The 27779-nt window shown below is 44.0% G+C and overlaps 1 protein-coding gene and 1 non-coding gene across 2 annotated transcripts in view; one reads left to right on the top strand and one right to left on the bottom strand.

Annotated features, from left to right (window-relative positions):
• GLIS3 (GLIS family zinc finger 3) overlaps positions 1–27779 on the top strand; it is a 544101-nt gene that overhangs the window by 270837 nt on the left and 245485 nt on the right. The window lies entirely within an intron of this gene.
• On the bottom strand, positions 9627–9733 carry LOC125084155 (U6 spliceosomal RNA). The gene has a single exon (XR_007122512.1). It is a non-coding gene; the product is annotated as a U6 spliceosomal RNA (small nuclear RNA).

Genomic DNA, 27779 nt, shown 5'->3' on the forward strand with positions numbered 1-27779 from the left:
GCTCTGCTGACTTCTAAACCGGGGAGGGAGTGGTCCCTGCTCCCAGCAGCCACAGAGTACAGACCCTACTCTGTGATTTCGATCATTTATTTATTTTTATTTTTTACACAAGTGCTAGAAATTCTCTGACATTTAATCAGGTTTTTTTTTCTGGTTTAGTGTTTTTCTTTTCTTAAGAGCCCCTTCTCACCTTCCTCCCACCCCAACTGTTTAAGCTTCAGGCCCCACAAAACCTGGATGTGACCCTGGCTGAGTTATAGAGTGAACTGGGAGTGCCCTTTTCTAAGCAAATTTTGTTTTCTGTCGAGTTCATAATTACCGTAAAAAACAGATTTTATTTTTTTAGAGCAATTTGAGGTCCACAGAAAAATGGAATACAAAGTACAAAGAGTTCTTACAATACCCCAGCTCTCCACACACACAATCTGCCGCCTTATCAACACCCAGCACCGGGCATAGTGCATTTGTTAGAAGAGGTGAGCCTATGCAGACACATTGTAATCCCCTAAATTCATAGTATGCATTAGGGTACCCTCCTGGTGCTGGGCACGCTGTGGATTTGGACACATGTATAATGACATGTTTCCACCCATATAGTGTCATCCAATGTAGTTTCACTGCTCTAAGCAGCCTGTGCTCTCTTCATCCTTTCATCCTCCAAACCCCTGGCAAGTACTCATGCTCTCGTCTCCATAGTTTTGCCTTTTCGGGACGGCCGTAGAGGTGGGATCATACAGAGCACAGCCCCTTCAGACTGGCTTCTTTCATTTAGTAATACACATTTAAGGTCCCTCTACGATAGCTTCCTCCTTGCTCCCTTCTTACCCTCCTTCCCTCCTTCCCTCTTTCCTTCCTTCCTCTCCTCCTTTTCCTTTTCTTTGAAGATCTTATTTTATTATTTTTTTCCTTTGAAGATTTTAAAAGCAATACTGTTCTTAAACCAATGGAAGCATGAGAGAGAGGACTGGGATGGAGAGAGGTCAGAATTCGTACTTGGGTAATTCAGTACAAAACAGAACATATTTATGCTAGGTTGGACATTGTGTCTCAGTATCTACCCTTCTGCTTTTTCTAGTGGCTACAGTTTAAGCTCTGTGTTATTCCTACAGGGACAAGTGGCCTTTGTATCTACATACACTTGGGTATAAATCTCAGTTATGCCACGTGCTGGCAGAATCACTCATTATATTCGTGTATAAAATGAAGATGGTCGGGGAGCCTGGGTGGCTCAGTGGGTTAAGCCGCTGCCTTCGGCTCAGGTCATGATCCCAGGTCCTGGGTTCGAGCCCCGCATCGGGCTTTCTGCTCAGCAGGGAGCCTGCTTCCTTCTCTCTCTCTGCCTGCCTCTCTGCTTACTTGTGATTTCTCTGTGTCAAATAAATAAATAAAATCTTTTAAAAAAAAAATGAAGATGGTCCTGTGAGATCTAAGAGAGATAATATATGTAAAGCCCTAGCACTTAATACAGACTCTATGAACAATGGATTTCTCCCACCTGAGTAATGCTTGAAATTTCTACAGCCCGCAGCAGGCATTTCCCCCCTCAACTTTGGCCAATTTATAATATCTAGGCAATATTTTCCTTTTTTTTTTTTTAACTTTTTGAGCCCCTTCACCCTTTTTTCTACCCCACCTCTAGTCACTGGCTGTGACAAGTCTATTCTCTGTATCCAGGAGCCCAAGAACTTGTTTCGCTGTTGTTCTTTCTGTTTTTAAAGATTGTACACATGAGAGAGATCATATAGGATTTGTCTTTCTCTGTCTGACTTATTTCACTCAGTGTAATGCCCTCAAGGTCCGTCCATGTTGTTGTAAATGGGAATTTTTCATACTTCTTTTATGGCTAATAGTCCAGCGCATGCGTGTGTGCGTGTGTGTGTGCGTGTGTGTGTTTCTTATCCTTTTATCCACTGATGGGCATTTAGGTTGTTTCCATGTCTTGGTTATTATAAATAATGTTGCAATGAACATGGGGGCTCACGTATTTTTTTTGAGTTAGGGTTTTCATTTTTTTCAGGTAAATACCCAGAAGCAGAATTACTGGATTATCTGGTAATTCTGTTTTTAATTTTTTGTGAAACTTCTATACTGTTCTCCACAGTGGATGCATACTTTCCACTCTTGCCAACAGTGCACAAGGATTCCCTTTTCTCCACATCCTCACCAAGATTTGGTATTTCTTGTCTTTTTGATTCTAGCCATTCTGACAGGTGTGAGGTCGCATGTCACTCTGGTTTTGACTGCATTTCCCTGATGATGAGTGATGTTGAGCATCTTGTCATGTGCCTGTTGGCCATTCGTGTGTCTTCTTTGGAGAAACATCTATTCAGATCTTCTGCCCATTCTTTAATTTGATTGTTGTGGAGCTTTTTCTACTGTTGAGTTGTGTCCATTCCTTGTATATTTTGGATATTAAGTCCTTATTGGATGGATCATTTTCAGATGTCTTCTCCCATTCAGTAGGTTGCTTTTTTATCTTGTTGACTGTTTCCTTTGTTGTGGAAAAGCTTCTTCTCACTCTCCCTCTCTCTCTCTCTAGTTTGGTATAGTCCGCTTGTTTATTTTTGGTTCTGTTCCTTTTGCTTTTGATGTCAGATTGAAAAAAAAATCATCTGCAAGACCTGTGTCAGGAAGCTTATGTAAGTTATCTTCCAGGGGAATTATAGTTTCAGGTTTTATGTTCATCTTTAGTTTTTGATTTAGTCCTTCAGCCACTAGATGGATTTAAGTACGTTAAGTAAGGGCTCTCGCCCCACCCCATGCCCCCGAACCCTGCCTTTTTTTTTTTTTAAGATTTTTTTTTTTTTTAATTTGACAGACAGAGATCACGAGTAGGCAGAGAGGCAGGCAGAGAGAGAGGGGGAAGCAGGCTCCCTGCCGAGCAGAGAGCCCGATGCGGGGCTCGATCCCAGGACCCTGGGATCATGACCCAAGCTGAAGGCAGAGGCTTTAACCCACTGAGCCGCCCAGGCGCCCCCGGAACCCTGCTTTGTAAAAATTATAAATGGTGACCAAATTAAAGAAAAGACCATTAAGGACTTAGAGTTCTGGAGTTATTCATAGGAGGAATGTGCGATTTTTGTTTTTGGTATGAGTTAACAATACAAATGACCTTTGAGTTGGAACTATTCCTGGACTAGGTGTAGGAGTGATTCAGTCTATGTCTTTGTAACACAACAGGTGGGCAAAAAAAAACCCAAACACTCATATTTACCTAGTCTAAATAGAGTCAATTAACGACAAGTGATCTGGTTATTTTAGCACTAGGTAGAAACATAGATTTTAAGTCATTTATGGTGATTCAGAGAAGTTTTTAATTGTCTATTTAATACTTTGGTGAACAAACTTATCTTTACTCTTTTTCCTTAATTTCCCTTAAAAATATATTTCTCTTTTTGGTTTGCATTCAGATGCTGCATTGGTTTGACAAAAATCAGCAAAGAGGACTTTTTTTTTTTTCTTTCTTTAAGTTTGGGTTATCAGGTGTATAGAAAATATAGCAAAGGGCAAAGAACCCAGATTTGGGGTAAAATCCAGGTGGTTTTGATCCCTTGCCCTATCTCTTGCTGGCTCTGGAATCCGGAAAATGACTTAACTCTTCTGAGCTTCAGTTTCCTAACCTATAAAAAATAAGATAATAATATGTACCTTATGAGGTTGTTGGCAGGGTCAAGAGAAGTCCACTTGGCCCTTGAACAATGTGGGTTTGAACTGGACGGTGCCACTGATGTGCCCAGTTGAGAGTCCAGCACTGCGAATGTGTTTTCTCTTATGATCTTCTCAACACCATTTCCTTTCCCGAGCTCACCTTATTATAAGAATACATAATAAATACAATATTAACATAAGTACAATATTGATACAATCTGTATTATGTTATTGGTATGGCTTCAGAATAACAGTAGGCTATTGGTAAAGTTGTAGGGGAGTCAGAAATGATAGATGGGTATTCAACCATGTGGGGCTGGCACCTCTAGCTCCCAGGTTGCTCAAGGGTCAATGGTAATGACCAGTCCATAGAAACCTGTATCTTAAGCATGAGTTCCTTTTCTCTTCTGTGTGGGCGGATGAAGATTCAGCTCTGTTTAGCTGCAGTATAAATGGATCATTAAAAGTGAAGCAAATTTACAGCTAGCTCATGTTTGTCACTCACGGATGAAGAAATCGGAGGCGGGAAGGGTCTTACTCAAAAGGATAGATTGTGAGGCAGAAGAGAGATTAGGCCGGAACCCCTTCCTCAAACCCAGACCTTTCCTCTTACAGTGTGGCTTGTCCTGTGATCCAGTAAGACTTACTCTTGGGTTCTGTAAAACACGGCAGCCACCTCAGCAATGCCCCCAGTCTAGTCACCAAAGGGATAGCAGCAAGTATGATCTCTGTGTACTTGGACATCATCTTTGTTATACCATAACTGGTTAATTAAGTAAGGTTACACTGTGTGTAATTTGTATGTCCTGTGGTTATCATAAAACCCTTTTCTGAATATCTCTCCTGAAAGTTAGAAGTACTCACAGTTTGGGTGTCTTTTTGGTGTCATGAGATGGCACTGGTTATAAGGTTTGTGTCCAGGGAATAGCTTGTCTAGAGGGTGTGTGCATTTCAACTTGGACAAATACTGGCAGGGTTCACCTCCATGGGCACTTGTCTGCACTCTCACTGACATCTGTGGCAGTGCCAGTTGCTTCCATACCTCAGGAACACAGTATTTGCTAATCTGGTAGATGAAAAATGTTCATCTTTTTAGGAACCCAGTGACTCATTTTGATTTTCTCCCTTGTTTCTCAGCTTCTCTGTGTTTCTTCCCCATCTCTTTTTGTCCATTGTCCGGTGTTTTGGGTTGAGATTTTAGATTGCTTAAAGTCTTTTATTAGGGAGCATCCCCTGAAAAGGTGATCTAGAAGGACCAAAAGTTGAGACATTGACAGGAAATTCAAATCAAACAGGATGAGAAAAGCAATGAATCACTCCCGAGAATTAGTCAATAGCAAAACACTGATTCAACACACAGTTGACCTTAAATTGCTAGGTTTTTGGAATGGGATTTTTATGAGGTAAGGCCTTAGGGATATTGAAGAATTGATAAGGCCTCTGGTCAACTCCTCCTGTTGTGACCAATGAATATGTCTTTGACCTCAAATGGCCTAAAGTTCAGCTGCAGGCTGTTGAGCATTACCAAGGCCACTACACCCGCTGCAGTCCAGAGAAGTTGTAGGTGGAGGGGTCAGCCTCACCACTGGTCAGAGGGAAGTAGAAGTTACCTTGGCCTCCTGTAAGCTTCCTCAAGACCAATATCCTGATTATTTACAATCCCTCTTGGTACCACAGAAGGGCGAGCTCATGATAAGCATTTGTTCTTTGTCCATTTAAAACTTGCTGTAAACTAAGTGATTTTGGATTTAGGGCCAAAACCCCGAGTTCTTTTTTGTATCTTTAGGCCGCTCTTGTGTTCTGACTGGGCCTGGAAAACCCCTGCCTGGCCTGCAGAGGGAACGCTGAGTCGGCCCTCCCCTGCCCTCCACATGCCTTTGTCCTCCCTTTGTGCGCACTTTGCAAGAACTGTCCCTGCTCGTTGAGAACAGGAGGGTCAAGGTCATTGACTCTTTTCTGCATTTTTCCAGCAGGAACATTTATTCATTGTTTTAACACTTTCTTCAGCAGCACAGCCTAGTGATTAAGTGCATGGGCTCTGGAACCACACTGCCTGGGTTTAAATCGTGATTCTGCCACTCAGCACGTTGCTCACATACTCCGTGGCTCAGTTTTGTTACCTGTAAATGAGGATAATTAAATATGCATACGTACATACGTACATATGTGGGAGTGGGTGTGTGTAGCTTAACCACATGCCTATCTTTTAGGAAGTTGCCTGTAGGCCTATTACCATTAATAATACATTTTTAAAAATCTCAGACACTCTAAGTAGAAAAAATGCTTACTGTGTGCAACTCTCGCAAACAATTCACGCACATTCCCTTCACACCCTGTAACTCCATAGATACTATCATCCCCTTTTCATGACTGGGAGCTGAGGCACAGAGAGGTTAAATACACTGTTCAAGGAACTTAGCTGCGTCAGAAAATGGCCAGGTTGGGATCTGAAGTCAGCCTCCGGAGCCAGCAGTTGGACCTACTGTGCTGTGCGTGAGCCTTCTCTTGGCAGAAAGTACAGCCCAGTGGCTCTCACTTGCCGCAGGAGTGGCAATGGCGGTCCCAGCCCCAGCAGTTCCGGCCGGAACCCCAGCTGAGCGGTGTGAGGGCAGGCGTCATGCCCACCGCTTCCGGTGCCTTGCCAGGGCGGTGCTCCCCCGAGCCTGCAGAGGAGGAAGCTGAGGGACACAGCGGCTAAGGCAGCCGTCACGTGACTGAGCCGTAGTCTGAGCCTGAACATGCCTGACTCCAGCGTCCTTGGCCTTAAAACCATTCCGAATGCCTCCTGCCTGAGGTCCATGTCTTAGGCCAGGTGACCAGGGGTGTCAGATAGGACGGCAGTGTGGCTTCAGTGGGCTTGGAATCTGTCTCCTTTTCTTCTGCTCTTAGGTCTCCTCACTCGTGTGTACCGATTTTTTTTTTTTTAAGTCCCAAAGAAGGCTGAAATACAAATTCTCTGGGACACCATAGGAGCTGTAATAAAGTCTTGTTTTCTTTGTTTCCATCGAGTGTGAGTCCTTGTAATCCTCAGTATGAATGAATGTGAGGGCTTTTCTTAAACTCAGATATTGAGTAAGCCAGGACCACAGTTTTGGGTCTGGTAGGGGTTGTAGGCAAGAAACCAGCAATAAGAAGTGTAGTGTTTTCTAGAAGAGGGTGAGGGTGCTGGGCCTCTGTAGTGTAGGGAAAAGGCAGTGCAGATCATCTGTACCACAGCTTTGCCCCATAGGTGTTTCTGGAAGAAGCACACTGACCATGATGGGGTGGGAATGGGAAGGATGTATCCTTTGGCCCCTGGGAGCCCAGACAGGACAGCTCTCACTGACACAGGACACAAGAGACCAAACGAAGAACAGCGTTCTTGGACCTAACGCCCCTTAAGCCAAGAACATGATGCATAAGGGTACGTGTCACTTTTTGTCTAAGAAGAAGTGCTCTTCTTTTGGATCATAAGGAGGTGTGAATTTTTCCCTCTTCACTACCTTATTAGTGAAGACACCTGACATTTAATTTTGCATTTTTAACATTTTTTTATTTCGGCAATGTTCTTCTTCAGTAATTCCCCAGCAATTTTGAAATAGTGATCTGTTTTCCTTTTCCCTTTAGTCATGTGTTGCTTGAATTCTTAAAGCTATGTATGCGAATACATAGTTTTGTATTATCTTGAATATACAAACAGACACTGGCACACAGGTGTATATATGTTTGTTCCCTCTTAAAATTTTGTGAGGGGAAAAATATACACTATTCAAGATTAGACTTTTTAGGCACTTTCATTTTTAATTTTGAGATAAATACATTAAACTGAGCTGTTCCGTAGGTGTTATCTGTCCCCTTTATATAATAGAGTGACGTATCCCCCCAGAACCAAGTTTTAACTGTCACACTGCAGTTATGAGAGACATGAACATTTAGGTTATTAAGAGACATGAAAAACTAGCCCAGACCAAAATCTTTGGGAGCAGTCCATAAAAATGAAAGTAAAGCAAACATTTACATTTTGTTTAAAGGAAGTTGTGGGGGATAAGCCTTCCCACCAGCATTTTTTTTAAACATGGACATACGGAGATAGATGTTTTTGTCACAGTCAAGGCATGGGTAACTCCGAAGACTTGCCTATTTAATTTTCTTTCTGAGGACTAAAGACAGGCCTTTTGGGGTGAGGCTCTTTGGATCGGCAGGCTGCTGTCTGGGATTTGGCGGTGGAATACTCGTACTTTTTGAAAAGGAATGCTAGTGCATTTCTTTTGGCCATGGCTTAAAAAATATACGACTTTATAAATATTGTGAAATTTCATTGTGGGGTGTTTTTTTTTTTTTTGAGGGTTTTTGTTTTTGTTTTTGCATCATAATAAAAGGCACTACAATTTTCAAGGAACGTGATGCTAGATTGTGAGATACTTGAGGGAAGGAACAGCTCTTGTCTATCTCTTTCCTCTCTGCGTCGGAAACACACCCTATATATAGTCGGTCTCAGTAAATATTTATAGAGTCAAATTCAATTCAAATTCAAAATGCATTCACCATCCGCTACCACCACTCCTCTCCCGTCCGGTGACCACCAGGTGGTTCTCTGTAGTTAAGTCCATGTTTTGTTTGTCTCTGTTTTTCTTTGTTCATTTGTTTTGTTTCTTAAATTCCACATAAGAGTGAAATCATATGGTATTTGTCTTTCACTGATTAATTTCCCTTAGCATTATACACTGTAGCTCCAACCATGTCATTGCAAATGGCAGGATTTCATTCTTTTTGATGGCTGAGTAATGTTCTGTTACACATGCGCACACACACCATAATCGATAATTGATGATATTAAGCATCATTTTGTGTGTCTGTTGGCCATCTGGATGTCTCCTTTGCAGAGCCATCACAAACATGTCTGTTCATGTCCTCTGCCTATTTTTTAATTGGATTTTTTGGGGCGTTTTGGGGTAATTGAGTTGTATAAGTTCTTTATGTAGTTTTGATATTAACCCCTTATTGGATATGTCATTTGCAAATATCTTCTCCCATTCAGTAGGTTTTCTTTTTGTTTTGTTGATTGTTTCCTTTGCCGTGAACTTTTAATACCCTTTCAAATTTGGGGTAAGGGACAGACACCTTATTAAATCACTTAGGACACACTTAGGATGGGCAAAGTAAGGGAGAATTGTACTTTTCGTCTGTTGACTCACTTATGTCTCATTTCAGTGAGCACTAATTGAGAACATTTCTTTTTCTTACCTCTCTCTCCACTCTAGTTAACTAACTGAATCACCAACTATTTATTAATCTTATGTTTTGTGTGAATAATTGGGCTAAGCAATGTGACTACAGAAGAAAATAAAACCTAATATTTGCTTCCAAAAGGAGGCAAGTCAGTTAATTATTGCAAGTGGCCTGAGAGGAAGGACTTATCTATATGCCCCTAACTTTGCTTTTATTATTTTCTCTGTCCCATTTTCATTCTTCTTACTCCCTTCAAGAGACAGAATTCTCATAGGGCCTGTGGGGAGAGAGGACAAATCCAGATCTGCCAGGCTGAGATCAGACATTGTCATGCCAGTGAGCTGCATTCCATGGGTCATGAACTCGTAGAGTTTACTGGTGAGTGACTGAGTTCTGGAGTCTGTGCAAGTGATCTAAAGTTCGCCGGGCTGACTACACGCCCACTAACCATGATGCAAAGTGGACGTGGTGACATGGGACAAGCAAGGCTGGATGAATCTCGGGAGTGTTCAGAAGCCAGAGTGTGTGTGTGTGTGTGTGTGTGTGTGTGTGAGAGAGAGAGAGAGAGAGAGAGAAAGGAAGGAGGAGAGGGGAGGACTTTCTGGAGGAAATGGTGAGGCTTGGACTGTATGACAAGATTGGGGGCCCTTAGGACCCGTATCTGTCGTGTCACGTAGACACGTGGATACCGCGTATTTCCGTATTTGGTGCTCAGTGAATATTCATCTCATAGGTACGAATCCTGTGTTGTTGTGGGTTTTTTTTTTTTTTAATTTCCTATTGTTTTCTAACTTTTATGTGTCATCCTTGCATGAGGGCCACACTAATCTTCTCTGTATGATTCCAGTTTTCATGTGCGTGCTGCCGAAGCGAGCACTGTTTTCTAACTGTGAATGTGATTGTCAGGAGAGCTGTCTGCTCAGGGTTGTGAGGCCGGAGTCCACATCCTGCGTTCTGTTCTCCGCCACGGCAGGGGGCTCGCAAACTGCTTCCCGGCACCAAAGGATCTGGCTGGAGTGTTTCCACCAGAGGCGTGAGGTTTTAGATCTACCTGGAAGTTGCTGATGGTTGTCCTATTTTGTCTATAAGGATATCATCTCAGAATCCATTTTTCCTTTTCCTCCTTTGATCTCAGAACTTTCTCCCATCTTCTACCGACAGTGGTTCCATAGAGTGGGGGCTCTGCATGTATATTCAGGGCTCTCACGTGAAAGCACAGTGCTCCTTTTGCCAAGATAAGTACAGAAGGAATAATATATGTGAATCTACCACCTAAATTAGGAATGGCAAAATATCAAAGTACGTTATGTTTTTATGGCTATTCTAGCTCTGTACTCTCAGTCTGACCATAATAAACCTCATATTTTCACTGTTCTCTCTTAGCAATATTTTAGGTTTCCTCTTCCTTACCTCCACTTAACATGGATTATTAGTTTCCTCTTCCTTACCTCCACTTAACATGGATTACTAGCAGCAAACTAGTATAATTATTACTTTTTTTTTTTAAATTTGAAACTTTGCCACATTTTCATGGTCAGTCCAGTTATCTTAAACAGTTACAAGTGCCGGCCACGTGTGTGCACAGCACTACACTAGAAGCTTGTAGAGGCCGTGAAGGTGAGGAGTGGAGAGTCGCTGCCTTCTCGGGGCTCACGACCCAGCAGGGAGGACATGTCCATAAATCATTCTGTTCGCAGGCTGTACAGCATGTAACAATGGAAGAACAGCATGGCTCTGTGGGAGCTGAGGGGAAAATAGGATAATCTACACAGAAGTTATCCCAGGTTCATGGATTTCTTTGGTTAGTGAAGTTGTTTCCACGATGCCTAAAATCCCCACTGTGCACAGTGCCAGGCACCTCCTCGGACTGTGTTAAAAAACAGTGCTCATAGGTGGTAAAACACCTCAGCTCATTAAAAGGAACAGCGGTGGAAAGTAGGTCTGTCTCTTGACAAATTCCATCACTTTTTCTTTCCAGAGACACCCACTTTTCACAATTTCCCTTGTGTGATTAATTGTGAAAGATTTGTTGCTGATCGGTTCTTTTGTGATTTCATTGCCTTCAACTCAGTGCAGTGAACATTCCACGAACATGCCGGGTGCTGTGTTAAGTCCTGGGAATACCAAGACCAGGACTCTGGTCTCTGAGCGTTCACAGTGTGGAATGCCTACAGGTAGGACTTGGGCTGTAACATGTTCGGTGATAGGATGGAGACACGGGCTAAGTGTTCTGATAACTCGGGGAGGGAGTCATGACTCATGCCCTAGAGAGGTACTGGGGCTGCTTTACGGAGACCCTGATCTTACAGTTGGCACTTGGGGGTGTGGGCTTCACTGGGCTGAAGGAGAGGCAAGTGAATCCTTGGCCCGCAGAAGCACATACTCAGAGAAAGAGAAGCTTGAAAATGTATATTGGTCAGCAGAGCTAGGGTGTAGGATATGGGCAGTGGTAGATATGTCTGGAGGTTGAGGCCAAATTATCAGGGGCACCGAATTTCTCATCCTGCACAATTTGGACACCATCCCACTAAGGGCGAAGGGAAGCAGTTCAAAGAGTATGGTCATGGTAGGGATTTGAGGCATAACTGTCTTCCAGAAGGATAATTTTGGCGGTCCTCTGAGGCGTGGAGCGGACGGGAAGGAGGTAGAAGTGTGGGGTTAGTTAGGTTATAACTTGGGCTGAACCTGGGCCAGGATGAAATGAGAAGGCAGCAGTGGGAATGATGAGAAAACAGGTCTGAGAGATCTCACAGAAGACAAGCGACAGGCTCTGAGGGTAACAGAAACGGATCAGGCACATGCCCAGCTCGGGATCTGGGATCTCCTGCTAAGGGGCACGTGAAGATGAGTTAGACGTAACCTTTGTCCGTAGTCTTTGCCCGCAGTCTAGTGAGAAACCAAGCGTTCTCAGGATGCAGAGTAAGAAACAAGGAGAAAAAGCAACCCCGGGACAACATCAGCTCTCCAACAGTGGGCCTTTAAAAAGCCCTCAGTGATAGAGGAAAAGTGATTGATTGTGTGGTCTAGAGCCCCACAGCAGGGGGAGTCTGAGTAAGGAGGAAGTGCCCCTTAGTGTCTGACCACCCTGACTGAGAAGTCAAGGGGAGTGGAGGCTGCGAGAGAGCTCGGCCCGTGAGAGTGTCCGTGTTGGCTCCAGAGGGCAGAGATGAATGATGTGGTGAGGAGGAAAGGTCAGAGGGGAAGGCCTCGGAGGGGGCAGAGGTGACCTGATGGGCTCCATTGGCTGTCACGTGGCATCATGGGAAGAAGTAGGGCTGGGAGTACTGTATCTCCTCCCACCAGAATGTTCCTTAGCGCACCCTGCCCCCCCCCCCCCCCCCGCGGTTGGTAGATGAGAGGCCACATGAGGGAGGGAAGGGTGGCAGTTAGGAGAGATGGTGATCAGGGCAGGGGCGGGAGAAGGTTCCCAGAGCCATCACAGGGCGTCCATTCCTAGCACTGAAGCCTGGGCTATGTCTGTCCACTGTCTTCCCAGGCAAGCTGTTTTCTTGTTGCTGTTGAGTTTCTAATTTTATGTATGGACCCAAATGAGATCATTTTCTCTGGGCTTTTTTAATTCCCTCGGAAAAGTTTTGCATCCCTTTGCTTGTAGACCTCGAGAGTCCCTTTTCCTCACAGATGGGACCAGCCCTGTCTGCATCCTTCTGACCCGCATCCGTGTGAATGCAAAAGGCGTCTCTGCAACGAGCACGAGGCCAGATAGTAGAGAAGATGCCCGTGGGTCGGTGGAGATGCCGAGATTAATGGCCACAGCCCCAACCTGGGGTCCTGGGAACAGCATCTGTCTACACAAGGGGGAAGCCAGGGGGTTTGTGAGGTCACCGGAGCCCGGAGCCTGAAAAGCAGCTTTAGTGTACGGCATGCTTCTGTTGTTTATAACTTTCTTTAATGTGTGGTAACAAAGAGCAGTGTGTGGTAACAAAGAACACTCTGTTACCACGAGTTATTTTAACCACCAGCTTTCGGCTGCTCAGCCTTTTTTCCCCCTTCTTCCTCACAGCTCTGTTTCTGGCTTCATGTCTTTGTCACCCACTTCCACCTCCTCCCCAGCTGCTCCTCCTCGTCTCCTTGTGTGAAGTCCTTCCCCGTGGCTGCTTCTCCTCCACCACGGAGAACCTGCTGGTGGCTTTGGCTTCGCAGCGTGAGCAGTTTGCCACTCTTTTCCCTCTTCTCGCACATACGTTGCTCCCAAGAGTTCTTCATGCTTAGGGAACCCCAAGATGGAGGGTGTTCCAGGGGCTCCTCTCGGAATGGGGGGAGTGTGTGAGCACGTGTGTGTGCGTGTGCGCGTGTGTCAGAGAGAGAGAGAGAGGGAGAAGGAAGATGATAGATCAGGGGTTTGAAGGGCTTCATAGTCATTTTCTCCCTCCCAGAGGACTCCTTCCTGGGTGTTTAATGCTACTAAGCCAAAAACACAGAATAATCATTAAACTGGGACTGGAAAAGTTTTGTTTTGTTCTGAAAAACCTGACCTCAGACTTTGGATAGCTTCTGAGCCCCGAGTGGCTCCATCTCGACACCCTGAAGGGGAGTGGGCCGTCAGATGGGACTGGGGCGTAAGTGGTGTGAGCCCAGAACAGTCCAGCAGAGGCAGTTTCTTTCTCTAGAGGTAATTTCTACATGGATCGTCTTTTATTTCTGGCCTGAAGTAGCAAGTGATACCAGACAGTGTTGATGTAGGCAAATGATTCAGGAGACGGGATCTATAGGAAGCTTGGCCGATTGCCTTGCACGCATTTCAAGGTTGAGAATGATTTTCCAGTTCTCCTTACACTTCCTGCCGTGGATTTTTGTTTGTTTGTCTGTCTTGGTTTGTAGAATAGACCTGACAGCTTGCTGAAATCCCTTTATGCTTGAACTGTGTTGTACATGCCTTCAATGGCATAAATCATACCAAGAAAGAGTAATTTAAAAATCTGAAGATTTCAATTAAAAAATCCCTGTGGATTGGCTGTTTTGCTTTTGAAAAGTCAATTAACATCTCCTTTGCTCATCTTCTTTACCTATAAACAGGGGAGTTGAGCAACTCTGATGTCTTTTCCGTTTCAAACATTCATTAGTAATTGGACAGACTCAGAGCTGGAAGCTGGATTTCACTTTAGCGTCTCAATTCCATGTGCCAGGTAGCCGGTGAGGAGAGGGCTGTGGTAAGGATCACAGACTGTGGGGCTCAGTGGGAGAGAGTGGAGTATTGATTAGTGATGTCTGCCTTGCATGCAGGCATTTGGGGTGGTGGCATGTAGTATCTGGTTTGTTTCATTTTGTTTTTGCCCTTCCTTCTCTAACCCTACTAAGAGGGACCAGAGGGCAGCTGTGTTTTCATTTTGCACACACACGTGCATGTACACACACACACACACACACACACATACACCTCTCATTTGAACCAAACTGATGAAACCATCAGCATGGGTTCCATTCCTTCTCCAGATGATTTAGCTTCAGTTAAATCACATTTCTCTTCCCTGCTTCATGTGTCTTAAAACCAAAGGGAAGAGAGAAAAGGGTGTGAGGGTGGCCATTTTATTTTTTAATTTTTTTTTTTTTAAAGATTTTGTTTATTTATTTGACAGAGATCACAAGTAGGCAGAGAGGCAGGCAGAGAGAGGGGAAAGCAGACTTCCCACTGAGCAGAGAGCCTGATGAAGGGCTTGATCCCAGGACCCTGAGATCATGACCCAAGCCGAAGGCAGAGGCTTTAACCCACTGAGCCACCCAGGCGCCCCAGGATGGCCGATTTAAACACATCACCACTTCATGGGCATCTGAGTGGCTCAGTTGGTTTGGAGTTTGGGCGCTTGAGCTCAGCTCAGGTCTTGATCTTGGGGTCGTGGGTTTGGGCCCTGCACACTCCACATTCACTGTGGATTCTGCTTAAAAAAATAAATAAAAATAAACACATCACCATTTCAAGCCCAGGTCTTCTAAAATCTTGCTCGCTTGCAGAAGACAAGATAAAAAATGATAACCAGTATCCATCTAATATAGTATATAGCATTGAGCCCTACAGTGTAACTTTTTCATGATCATGACCTTAGTATCAAAAAGGTATGGAGAATTGTACATGGGAAATTATATAAACTTTAACTTAAGTCTGTTCCAGAAGTGACTTTTTATAATTTTTTTTTATAATTGCTCTAGGATGTTTGACAAAATTGTTTTCAAAATATCCCAGTGAAGAATGGAGAGCTTGAAAACTATTTTTAGAATGCTAGATGGGAATGGGTGATGTTAATCAGATTTCAAGGCTTATCTTGACCCACTGTCTCTCGGGACACTGATCAAAGTTTTGTGAATCCTTCTGGTTCAGAGCTACTCATTAGAGTTCTCAGCACATAATTATGGACTGTCAGAAGATTTCGGTTTTGTGTAATAAATGAGTAGCATGCCTGCGGCTTGCTGAGGTGTTAGCTTCATAACCTCATAAGATAGGTTGTTTTTCTTCTCCCTCAAGACCTAAGCAGTCTGGCTTATGCCTCGTCCACTCATCTCAAATGGAGGTGAGCAGACTAGGACTCAGATTTTTTTAAAAGTTTATTTCTAAGAGGAAGAAACCCCAATTCTTATGTTATTCTCTTTTCCTTTGTTCCTTCTTCTTTTGAATTGGAAGCATAAGATTTTGTTTTTATGCCTAACCCTTGGTGAGGATATCTATGTTTTCCTCCTGCCACGCACGCTGTATACAGTAAGATGTTAGTAAATCGGTGCTGATGAGCAGTGCCACATTGAAATTGCTGCTTGCGTGATCCTCTTACTCGGGGATGCAATTATTTCCCCTGGTTTTGACAAGATGTCAACTGTGATATGCACAGAGCAGAAACATATCCTAAGACGCTATGGTGCGTTAGAAATCTTTCCAGAGGAAAACTCAAGGATGTGTCTGGGGCTCCCATTCTGACTCTATCCTTTGCCTTTGTGTGTTTGTTTATATTTAGATTATTAGCTGATTATAAAGTGGCATTTAAGAAGCAGAAATCACTCTATTTTGTGATCACAATTAACAGGGGTTTCTAGGAATATTTTGCCTTCATTTTCAGTATAAAAATAAGATGGAGAGCGATTCATGATAAGTCATTCTACTGGTAATGGCGGTGGACGTACTTTTTTATGATATCTTCAAGAGGGAAATGGAGGTGCCTAATTACCACAGGATTATATTGCACACCTACTCTGTGCTCTCCCTCTGTTGAGAAGACGAGGATGCATCAGATACAGAGCCATCCAGTGAGGAGTTTGTAGTCTAGTTGGAGAAGATATTAGTCAGGATAGGCTAGTTGCTATAACAGACCCCCGATGTCGGTGAGCTTATTTTCAAGTTTCTAGTCAAAGTTTATTTCCATCTAGTTGGGGGCTCTCCGTGCTTTCATTCAGGGACCCATGCTCTGTCCACCTTGGCTCCATTATTCTGGAAGTCTACGGTGTTCTCTCTCCATTTAGCCAGATGGGGAGCAAAGGAAGAGAGGATTACACATGGAAAGTCTGAAAATGGGCAAGTCCATACTGTTCACCCTCATTGGGTACAAAGGAGGCACATGGCCCAATGTAGGTGCAAGGGGGGCTGGGGAATGTAGTCTGATGAATTAATAGCTGATAGCCTCTGCCATCAAGGGCTCACTTACTTGCTTACAGCAGTAAAGTGCGGCAGAGCAGAAAGGGTTGACGGGGCAGAGCCCTGCCTGGGTAAGCTTGGGAGATAGGAACCGGATGCTTTAAAGTATTTTGAGAAGAAATCAAGTGGGTCATGTTTATACCAGTTGTGTCTGGCACTCATGTCCCCACACAGCATGGTAGTCTATGTCTATGTTGGGATTTGAGTGTTTGGTCTGCAGTGAGTATGAAGCCCATCGAGTAACCCCGGGCACAGCTCAGGGAACCGCTGTGCTCACACGGTCCTGGAGCAGACTCGCCCATCACAACCAAGAGCCAGCCGGGGCAAGACTGGGACAACATGCCTCAGAGTGGAACACCTGCCTGCAGAAACCTGGTTGGTTTGTGGGACTGTGTGTGGCCAAGGGCTGTGAATGGTAAACAGAACCACCTCCTACTGTCAAGGGGTGAAAGAGGCGTGAAGGTTGCATGGGTGAGGCGTGAAGAAGAGCCCGAAGCAGGCCCGGTTTGGGGCATCACTCCTGACCAGCCTTGTGTTGTCTGCTCCTCCCTTGATCTTTCTCAGCCATGATAGATCTCTCATGCCTCTGGATTGCTTCCCATGGTGACTCTGGGGACATTTCAGGTTTCAGCTGACTATTAGACCTGTCTCATTTAGGGCCAAGATTAGAGCCAGAATCTGAGGGGCTGCCAAAGCTTATTAGGGGCGCCTGGGTGGCTCAGTTAGTTAAGCCTCTGCCTTCGGCTCAGGTCATGATCCTGGAGTCCTGGGATCGAATCCCACATCGGGCTCCCTGCTCTGTGGGGAAACTGCTTCTCCCTCTTCCAGCTGCTCCCCCTGCTTGTGCTCACTCTATCTGTCAAATAAATGAAATCTTTAAAAAAAAGCTCGTTAATCCAGATTAATAGCATTTTAGTGTAATATTTGAAGTGATCAATCTTAATACCCCTCCAAAAAACACCCCATGATGGATAACATATAAAAATTTAAAATGGGACCAGGTCAGTATTACTGGTTTTCCCTTTTGCTTCAGCTCTAGTATGGCTCAACACAGCCCTGTTCATGATCTTGTCTTTATTTAAAGTTTTGATATTTTTTTATGTTGATGTTGATTAATGAAAGTACTGCATCAAAATGTTATTTATTCTGATTACTGAGTTGGAGGCCCCTTAGATTGTGTATTTGAGGTGAATCCCCACAGCTTACCCTGGACCAAGCCCTAGTTTACTTTCTTCTCTATCTCCAGTGCCTAGCACGATGCTGAGATGCAGTGGACATCCAGGAGATGCTCAAGAATGCAAGGTTGTTGGAAAGATAAATGGGTAAACTGACAGGCGACGCGTCTTGGAATGGGAAGAAAGGACAGGGTGGTCCAGCAATCACAGCCCACAGTCACTGGCTGAACCATAAAGCCGGGTTGTGTGGTGGCCGGCATATCCAGAGTCGTTGGGTCTTACAAGCCAGCAGATTCCTGCACACTTTTCCAACGGTATTTCCCACACGGTCCTTGTTTGTAGTCTTAAGTGACCCTGCACATTTCTCATCTTTTAGGGAGGAGCATCTTCCTATCTGTTGAATACCTACCTTTTTCTTTTTTCTTCTCTTTCCTTTTGAAGTTTTTGTTTTGTTTTGTTTTTGGGTAGCAGTGTTTATGTTTGCTCATCACAGCTATAGTTTATTGAATTTCTCTTGTGGTTTTATTTAATTAATTAATTGATTAATTTAGAGAGAACAGGCAAATGAGTGGAGGCAGGGGGACAAAAGGAGCGGAAGAGAGAGCATCTCAGGTAGGCTCCACACTCAGCACAGAGCCCGACGTGAGGCTCCAGCTCATGACCCTGGTATGATGACCTGAGCCAAAGTCAAGGATCTGGACCCTAACCGACTGAGCTGTCCAGGCACCCCATGTGCTGGGTGTTTTTACTGATCACAGAAACCTTTTGAGGTACTGGGCTGGTTTTTTGTTTGTTTTTTGTTTTGTTTTGTTTCTTGTTTTTGTTTCATCTGTCAGAGGTGGAACTGGTGGCTGCCCCTGGCTGTGGGTGGTAAAGTTAGGATTTCAGTCCACATTTCTCTGGATTTCTTCAGAGCACAGGCCCTTCCTAGCACTGAGGACAAGTGTGGGGATAGAGGTGTTTTCCTGGTCATGACCCAAACTGTGTCTGCAAAGCAGGGGAGCAGAGGGAGGACTCTGGAACTGCCTGAGCCCGCCCTGGCTGGAGGAACTTCCTTGGAGAGGGAAACCCCATCAGGACAAGTTGCTCCAGTTTGCAGACGTTCCTGGACTGATGGCCTCCCCTTTACTCTGTCTTCGCTCTGGTTTGCTTGTGCAGCAGGCGTTAGGAAGGCAGCGTCCCTTTCTGAGCAAGCACAGGGCAGGCATCGAGGCGGTCTGCTTCCTAGTCTGGCCTTGACCAGGATTTTAAGCAAGTCAAGTTCTCTAGCTTCAATCTTTTCTTCTACGAAGAGGGACTAATTCTGATACTTACCACTCACCACCTCTCTTGAGAGTAGTAGAGAAGATATAAAGGGAAAGTATCTGCAGGTTATAAATATCACCTATGCAAAATGTACAGTTTGGGATGTGTTTCAAAAGCCATGTGACCCTCTTTTCGGGGGGAATCAAGAAGGTAAAGATGTAAGCTAAAACCAAACTATAATGGAAGATGGATGTAGGAAGACACCTTTAATATGAAATATCTTGTTTGCATCAAACTCTTTTATCTTTAAATAGTTGGAGTATCACAAAGGCCTGGTTCAATTTAATAATGGAAAACGAAAGCCTACATTTTGAGCAAATCACCTGGATTTTTTTTTTTTTTAAGGAAATGGAAGCTTAATAGATTTTGAGGGGGAAAGGGGGCATTTCAAACTGCAGATTTCTCTTATTCAGGACTTTTTAGTGCTCTCTCTGAGCTCTAAAGTAGCTAAACACACTTTTAGTAGCTTCACTGAAAGAAAGTACAGCCTGGGGCCAAGAACTTTCATGCCAAACTTTAAGCTAGAGTAGATTTTTAAAATCATGTTAGAAACCTCTGAAAGAAGGAGGCTCATAATGAAAAACGCTGACCTATTGTTAACAGTAGGCATGGAAGTGACTCAGTAATAATGGTTCCTGCACCGTGTTACCCCAGCCTGGCTGGAAGGGATCTCTTGGTTGTGGTCGAAAGAGGGGGCTGTAGACGGGGCTGCCAGGTAGTTACTAGGCACCCCGTGGCCCAGATCTTCTGTTTTGCTTGAACTGTTACTGGGGTCATGTAGATGTCCAGAGAGCCCTGGACCATGCAAGAAGAATTGCATAGTTCCAGAATCATGAGATTTGGAAAGGGACTCAAGTTGTGTGGATTCGTGGTTGTCAGACTGGGCTCTACCAAACCAAGTTCCACGGAATGATGGGGCCAGGCAGGAGGAAACAGGGCTCTGCAAATCTGCTGGTGGAGTGGGGCCAGGCAAGTAAGGGGCAGAATCCTCCATACTCCCATTTCAGCCGAAGCACCTCTGCTGTTACATAGTACACATTGAGTTGGGCATGAGATTATATTTGTGAAAAAGATTGCACTGACAAAAGTGCTTTTAAGACTACTGATCTGGCTTAGCTTTCTCTCAGTTCAGGAATTGCCTTTATAATACCCTGGACATGAGGTTATTCCTTCTCAATTTACCAGCTCCAGTGATAGGGAACCATATCAGTCAGGGTCCACTAAAGACACTAGAATCCTACCAGTCATTTTAATAGAGAGAATCCAGTATAAAGAACTATTAACTAGATATTAGAAAAATGGAAAGGTAAAGAAGGGGAGGGGGCAGCTGTCAGCCCTTGAGATGGGAACAAGAGGAAGAGGTCAGAATTATGAAAACTTAGGAGCTCAGAAAAGGGTTGCAGGAGCTAGGAACCAGATCTCTGAGGAGGGAGCTGTGCAGACGAGGCTGGGTCTGAGAGCGATGGAAGAACAATGAAGTAAGATCACTTGCTGCTGTCAAGATGGAGAACCGTCCCTGGGATGATGCTGAAAAGAACAGAAGATCGTGGAAGGAGCCAGCCTTGCCCCTCCTGTGGCTTTCCTCTCGTGCTCCCTGCAGGTGGAAGCTGACAGGGAGCCCCCTGGCGCGGTCTGGCAAGGAAGAGTGTGACCGCACAGCCCAGCCCCAGCACACGAAGCACAGCACAGAAGCAGGGATGCAGCCACCTATACACAACACAGGGACCCTCATTCCCCCATGGTGTCCCCTGACATTGTTACATCAGCTTTAAATGAGAAACAAGGAAGCAGACAGGAAAACAAAAGTCCTTTCCCTTTGGAGGGAATTTATCTTCCTGCCTGAGTTCGCCAGGCACATCCAGACTCTTCAGCCTGCCTCGAGGACATGTTGAATAGACATTTGGGTTGTCATGCTCTGGACACCTTCCAGTTTGTCAGTGTCTCCTTTAAATATAGTTCTCAATTTGTCGGCACCTACCGAAAGCCTCACTACTATGCATACTTTAGTCTCAGCAGTTCCAACTTTAGGAATTCATCCTTATGAGTTTTGCATGGTCTGCATAGAAATTTAGCTAGAAAGGTATTAATTTCAAAGTTGCTGATAATTTTTAAAAATTTGGGAGAAACCAGAAATGTTCAAGAAAAGGAGATTGGTTGTACTGTGGAGGACTTGGCAGGTGGTACAGATGACGATGAAGAAGGAAGTTTGACAGTATGATAAGAAAGGCACGTTATATTTTTAGGCAAAAGAGGCAGCTCATAAAATGGCATGCGTGGCATCATTTCATTGTTGTACACACATCCACGTTAGAAAAACAACATTGGGACGGTATATACTAAATGTCCATGGTATGATTGGCTATTTTTAGGTGGAGATACAGCAGACTGTTTCCATTTTTTTCTTTCTGTTTATTTGTATTTTAAACATATTTTACAATTAAAGTATATTTCCTTTTTTACTAAGGCAAAAATTAATGTAGTGCTGAGAATGGACCCTCCTGAGAATGGTTCTGATGTATCATCTGTCATCCTCCTGGCGTGTCAAATATATTTTTTTCATGAGTATGTCTTCTTTATGTTCACTGGGAAATCAGTGTTGGTGGAAAGATTGCTGGAGCAACCAGAAAACTGGAAGCTGCCTCCCAGCTATGTGACTTTGAGCAAGTCTCTTAAACAAGAACCTATGTTTCTCTCTGTGGAAAATCCAAAAGGTTGTAGTAGATGATCCTCTTAGGCTGGCTTTAGCTGTAGATTCTGTGGTTTGCTGAAAATGCCATGGCCAGATGGAGGCAAAATCCCATTTATTGAGGTCATTGTTGCTTTGTAGGTGACACAGGGGGCTGAGACCAGGTGCCTGAAACACAACACTGGGTCCTATGTTGATGATTTAAAGAAATGCCGTCTAGGAAGAGGTCTTGGTACAGGGGTAGAGCCCCAAACATGGCTCTTCATGGTGATGGCATTTCCAAATTAATGGAATAGGGAAAACAACAATTCTACGCTGTGTTCAGGGATCACTTTCTAAAATACAGAGCCACGAGAGAATATAGTCCAGTTGGATAGAACCTTCAAATCTGACAAAGGAGGGAAAGAGTTCAGGGAGTGACAACTGAAGAATGATGGAGAGCAGGGATGTGACTGAGTCTCTCAAGTTTGCAGGGTTTGGCAACATCAGCCTTCTGGAAAGCCCTATCTGAAGGAGAGTATGAGTGTGTTCAGATGTATATGAGCCACAAAAGGCTAAGAAAATAAGTGTTCAGAAAAGATAACCAAATTCCTAGAATTTCTGAGACAAAGCCCCAATGAGGGTACTAAGTCATGGCTTCTGAAAGCAAGCAGAATTTGGGGACCCACTTTGAAATGACCCTGCTCCTCTGAAGACTTCCTGACTCACACCATTGACCATCACTTGCCTGGGTGTAGCCTGACAGGTAAACTAGCAAGAAGATTCTAACCCCCGGGGTTGAGGAGGGAGGAAGAACCAGCTGGCTAGAGGGGAGGTGGAAATAGAAATGCCGGAGAGCAGGGGGAAGTGACTGCAGCATACTCCATGTGCAGATTTAAGTAAATAAAACTGGAAACCTGTACCTTGGCTCTCAATTTGTATCATGGGATTCTACGCATTATTTTTTCAGTGACCGTTTTGAGCAGGGGTTTCCATCCCTAACCACACCCCAACCACTAAGCACCCCTGTATGTCAGGTGCTGCTCTCTGTCTTCTGCTTGTTTTCATTTCTTGACACTCCCCGTTAATTCTGTAAGGCCAATGCTTGACATTTTTCCCATATCAGAGAATAGGAAACAGAAGCAGAGAGAAGTTAAGTCCTTGGTGAAGCAAGGACTTGAACCCACGCAGTCTGGCTCCATGATTTACACTCTCAGCCAGCCACCATGTTATGTTACCCTGTAGCTGGTCTGCCTTGGTCATGGTTGGGGAAGAGTGCTGTGTTACGACCACCCCGAGTTTCCCCTTAGTGGCTGTGTATTGTATTTGCCAGTGAGTTTGCCCTTGTGGTCCTACCGTGAGAGTCTGTCTATCAGCTCTTTAAGCCAGGGAGTGGACATGCAGACTCCTTTATCCAGTGAACCCCGAAGTATGGCCGCCCATGAATGTTCTAGAATGATAATTGGGGTGCTTACTCAAAAATTCTGGGCCCCCTCCAAGATCTTCTGACTCTGAAACTCATGAGCTAAGACCTGACAGTCAGAAGGTGTAACAAATCCCCAGGTGATCTGAAAGTATGCTGAAGCTTGAGAACCACCGATTTAAGCATCCTATATTTAGATGAATGTTCCCCATCACTGCTCTCATGCAAGCCAACTCTATGATCCTTCTTATAAATCTTTGCAGACAGATGTATCTCTGTCTCTCCCGTGCTATAGACATCAGGTGGTGGGTATTAGAGGAACAGGTGTGCAGCACAAACATAGTGGTTGCAAGCTTAAAAAGCTGGTTCCCAAATTGGAGATTGGCAGCCATATAAAAGAGAGAGAGAGAGGTACTTCCTTAAGGGGCCGATATTTGACAAAACAAAGCAATAAACCCAAGTGAAAAAGGATCGTAACCGCACACATCATGCTCTATGGCTAAAGCATATGCTTTTATTTAAGTTATTTTACTACTAATTTGGGCTCTCAGTTCTATTTGGGGCTCTGCGTGAACTGTGAGACGACAAGTGTGGCTTCGTTAGGCTGCTAGCGTACATCACAAGGTCCTCTCTTTGAATTCACTTTTCTAGAAGAAGGAAACTAAACAATCACAACAACATCACAGTGATGTGACAACAAGAGGGCACCGTCCTGTCTAGAAAGCCAGTTCTCTGTAATGTGTAGAAATCTCTGTAATAAGCAGGATGTCATAAAAAAAAAAAAAAGTTCATGCTTGGCTAGACTTCTCGGTAAATTGTAAAGAGAAAAAAATGTCATGTATTATTTACAGTGAATGTATTTCATACATAGGAACTAAATCGTAATAGCTCAGTAATGGCTATTTAAAATATCCCTCTAAGTTTTATAGAAAACTCTTTCTGCTGCCTGAAAGTTAACCCATTATTGCCCAAACTTTACTGGTGGATTGAAGACACTGACTGCACTGTCGTGGAAGAACGGACCTGCCATGGAACCGTACCCGCTCTCCACATGGGAGCATTGTATGTTGGTCCTTGTGCGATTACCAACTAAAGGCTTCATCGCCTGGCTCTTTTCATAACCGCCCAAACCTTGCAGTGGTCGTGAATAGAAGAGGGTCCGTCTTTGAGGGCTCTGAGTTGTGTGTGAGCCCATGTTCAGAAAATAGTCAAGCTTGGATATTAGGATCAAGGTGAACTCTAATAGAGAAGATGAGTAGCTTGACCGCAGTCCATGGAGTAAAGAACTCAGAACAGGAAGAGAGGCTCAGAACAGGAAGTAAAGGATGAGGGGACTATTTTCACGATCGGAGAAGGCAGCCCAGCCCAGCCCTGCCTGGCCTTCTCTAGCGTCTGGGACGATCGGTTGACGTAGCAGGTGGGTATGTACTGAGCTCCATCCTTTATGTTGCAAGAGCTCTTGGCTTCATTCGCTGGCTGCAGGGATGTTACCAAGGCAGGAGAATGCTGTCTGTGCTTTTCCTCTTCAGGTGTGTTTCTTGATCTTGTATTATCTCTTTGTCTGTGATGGATGAGTTCATGTGGCTTTTTTGAAACTCTCAGGATGACTTTTAAAAAGATATGTTTAAGAGAGAACTTTAGGAATTATAAAGCCATCTTAGTAATTTTGCCAAGGAGTAAAAATGCCAGGTTAGAAATTCTGGGTTCCAAGGAGTATGACAAAGGGAAAAGTGAATTTTTTCGGCTCCAGCTGTCCCCGGAGCAGACATGTAGTAAGAGCTAGAAGGTAACCGTATTGGCAGTTTTCTCTTAGGCTTTCTGCAGAGTCCTCTGTTCCTTCACACTTTACAGATACCCGTGTACTCCTCTTAAAAGTGACAATGTAAGGTCCAAGATAGGAAGCAAACTCTGATAGAGACTTCAGGGTCATGGATAAATGAGGAATAGCTCATTTCAAACCATTATTCTAATCCAACCCCAGCACTTGGTGTTGGCAAAGCTAGTATGGTTTGATTTGAGGACGGTTTACTGATACTGCTGTTTCCCTCAGACCATTTCTAGACTGTTTAAAGGGTTCTTTGGTACCTTGAAGAAAGAAAAACTGCAAGATTTTGATTAAAGATGAGTACTTATGACTTTATTTCCTTATTCACATTGGCCCAGTGGTTACATAGAGATCTGCCATGAATATTTCCCATCACATTGTACCTTTGAAATGTACCCATAGGCATTTGAAGCCCTTGCCTCCCTGTAATGCATTGTCTCCTGATTGAAATTCAAGGGAATGCTTTGTGACAATTGTTAATTCCTGAGTGGGAGCTTTTGGTGTATTAGCATGCTTTGAAATTGAAAGGCCTCACAGATCTCTTTGCATAATATTGGTCAAAGCATCACAAGCCAGTTTTAAGGGAAGAAGAAAGATCCCAGTGGTGAAAAGAAAAAAATAATGGCAAAGATCGCTGTTTTCTGTGAGTGTACATGTGCGTATCTCTGAGTGCTGAAGTCCACATCCATGAAGCTGGCAGGAGGGGTAACCTTGCTGCCATGTTGTGAGGCTCTTCCTGTCTTAGCAGGGCTTCTCCGGCTGGCCCGCAACTGTAAAAAGCTTCCTAGTAAATAATTGGAGACTCACTGGCACCAGATTAATTAGTTGATTACTTCATTGTTTAAATATGTGAGTGCTGATTCCTTGCTTTGGGTTATGGGAATTTGAGTATTTGTGGCAGAGTTAAAACTCCACCCAAACTCTCACCTGAGTGGGTGAGTACGTGTACACACACACACACACACACACACACACACACACACACACACACACACAGAGTTACCACCACCTCCTCTGGGGTCTTTTTGGTCCCAGAGGGTTTAGAGAGACAGCCTTGTGTCTGGGGATATAGTCCTTGGTATCTGAGAGATCTTATTTAACAAATAGAATTTCCCAAGAAATAGTCCTTATTTTTCAGTTTGTTCATTATTCTTCCCTGGAGCAAATCTGAACTTATCCTGAGTCATTATCCATTAAATTGTTATACTCAAGAGAGAGGAATTCAGCACAGAATGGATCTGTATAGAATCTTCCTATAATGAGGGGGTTAGCTAACTGAAGAATCTGAAACACTTTTCTCTAAAGCTGTCTCAGCGGTGAAATCTCAACTTGGCAGAGATAGTAAGGACAGGATTCAGGCCCAATATGTAAACTGTATGTACATATGCAGTACTGTGGTGTGGATTGGTGTGTGTGTGTATATATAACATTTTGAGTCCTGATTTCAGATAAATTCAGCCTGGACCAGTGGGATGGTGGCTCAAATGGCTGCTGGGAGCCTTGGTTCCATGTTCCCTGGGTCCCTGCCTGGATTCGACAGTGATGTTGTCACACATGGCTGGAGCATGTCCTGTCACCCACAGGCTTCCCCTCCCAGATGGAAACATTCAGAGTTCCACTGCTCACTGGAAAAGGCATAGTGTCCTCGGAGTTGGCTTGTCTTTTAAAATCCACTGTGGTATTTTAGAACGATTCCCAAATCTTTCATAAAAGACCTTTGGCAAAATAGCAAAACAGCTATAAAAGGCTCTCGAGTAAATTTAATGGCTTAATTTCCCTGTAAGTACGCACCATAGACCAAAAAGCACCCCTCACACGTGATTTTATGGCAAGGTACTTTCTGTCTCAATCTCAAGTAGGCATTCAGTTAAAAACAAACAAACAAAAAAAAGTTTTGATCTTCGGGGGAAAAAATAACTTCGTATTTGACAGATAGGTGAGCAAGAAATGGGGTTTTTCAGACATTAAGTATCTGCGGACGCCATCATGGACTGTTACGCGCTCAGGGACTAGGACTTCATTGGGCTTGTAGATCCATGTGCATTTCAATCTATTAATGATTTTTATATGGAGATATCTTATCTGCAACCCTGCTCTCCCCTGGGGATCACAGCTGGAAGGTTTATGAGTCTGGGGTTTTGAATGGCCGAGGAGCTGATCCAAAAGCTTAGCTACCAGCCGGGGAGCCTCTCCAATGGTTTTAGGTCCAGAGGCTGAAAGGGGACCCCAAGGAGCAACCTGCAAGTCTCAAAATCTGGAAGACAAAGTAGCCAATTAATTCCTCCATCATAAATTTTTAGAGCTGGCTGGTATCTTAGAGATCTCTGCTCAGCAAGTTCCTACATATTCAACAAGGCATTTTTATTGAGCCTTATCCGAGGCCCTCAAGGCTTCATAAAACTATAAGTTTTATAGTATTTCTGCTAATCCCATACATTTATTGGAACTAACTCATTGGCTGGACCTGAACAAGCCATTTATTTTTCTGGGCCTTAGTTCTCTCTGAGTGAGACGGAGGGGGTCGTATTATAGATGATTTCTAAAATCCCTTATTCTGATATTCTTTAATCAATGGTCAAACCTGATTTAATTGGTCAAATCTGCATGGAGGAGAGAAGTGGAACAGACATATTTCTCACACACGCACACGCATACACACACAGCAGAAAAACCCCGAAACCCTGTAGTCAAGAAAGAAAACGCTCCTTTGACAGCACTCTCTTTCAAGACTCGTCCATATGACTGTTCTGTCTCCTTCTGGGTGTCATGGCAGCAGCTATAGAGCACGTAGCTTGACTGTGCAATTAATGACAGATGGGAATGTCTCTTTTGAAATTTTTGCTCTTTGAGGCCCAGGATTTTTTCTAATATTTATTATTTTGTTTCTGATTATGCAGATT

Source organism: Lutra lutra, chromosome 13 (assembly GCF_902655055.1).
Source record: "Lutra lutra chromosome 13, mLutLut1.2, whole genome shotgun sequence".
Taxonomy (NCBI): Eukaryota; Metazoa; Chordata; class Mammalia; order Carnivora; family Mustelidae; genus Lutra; species Lutra lutra.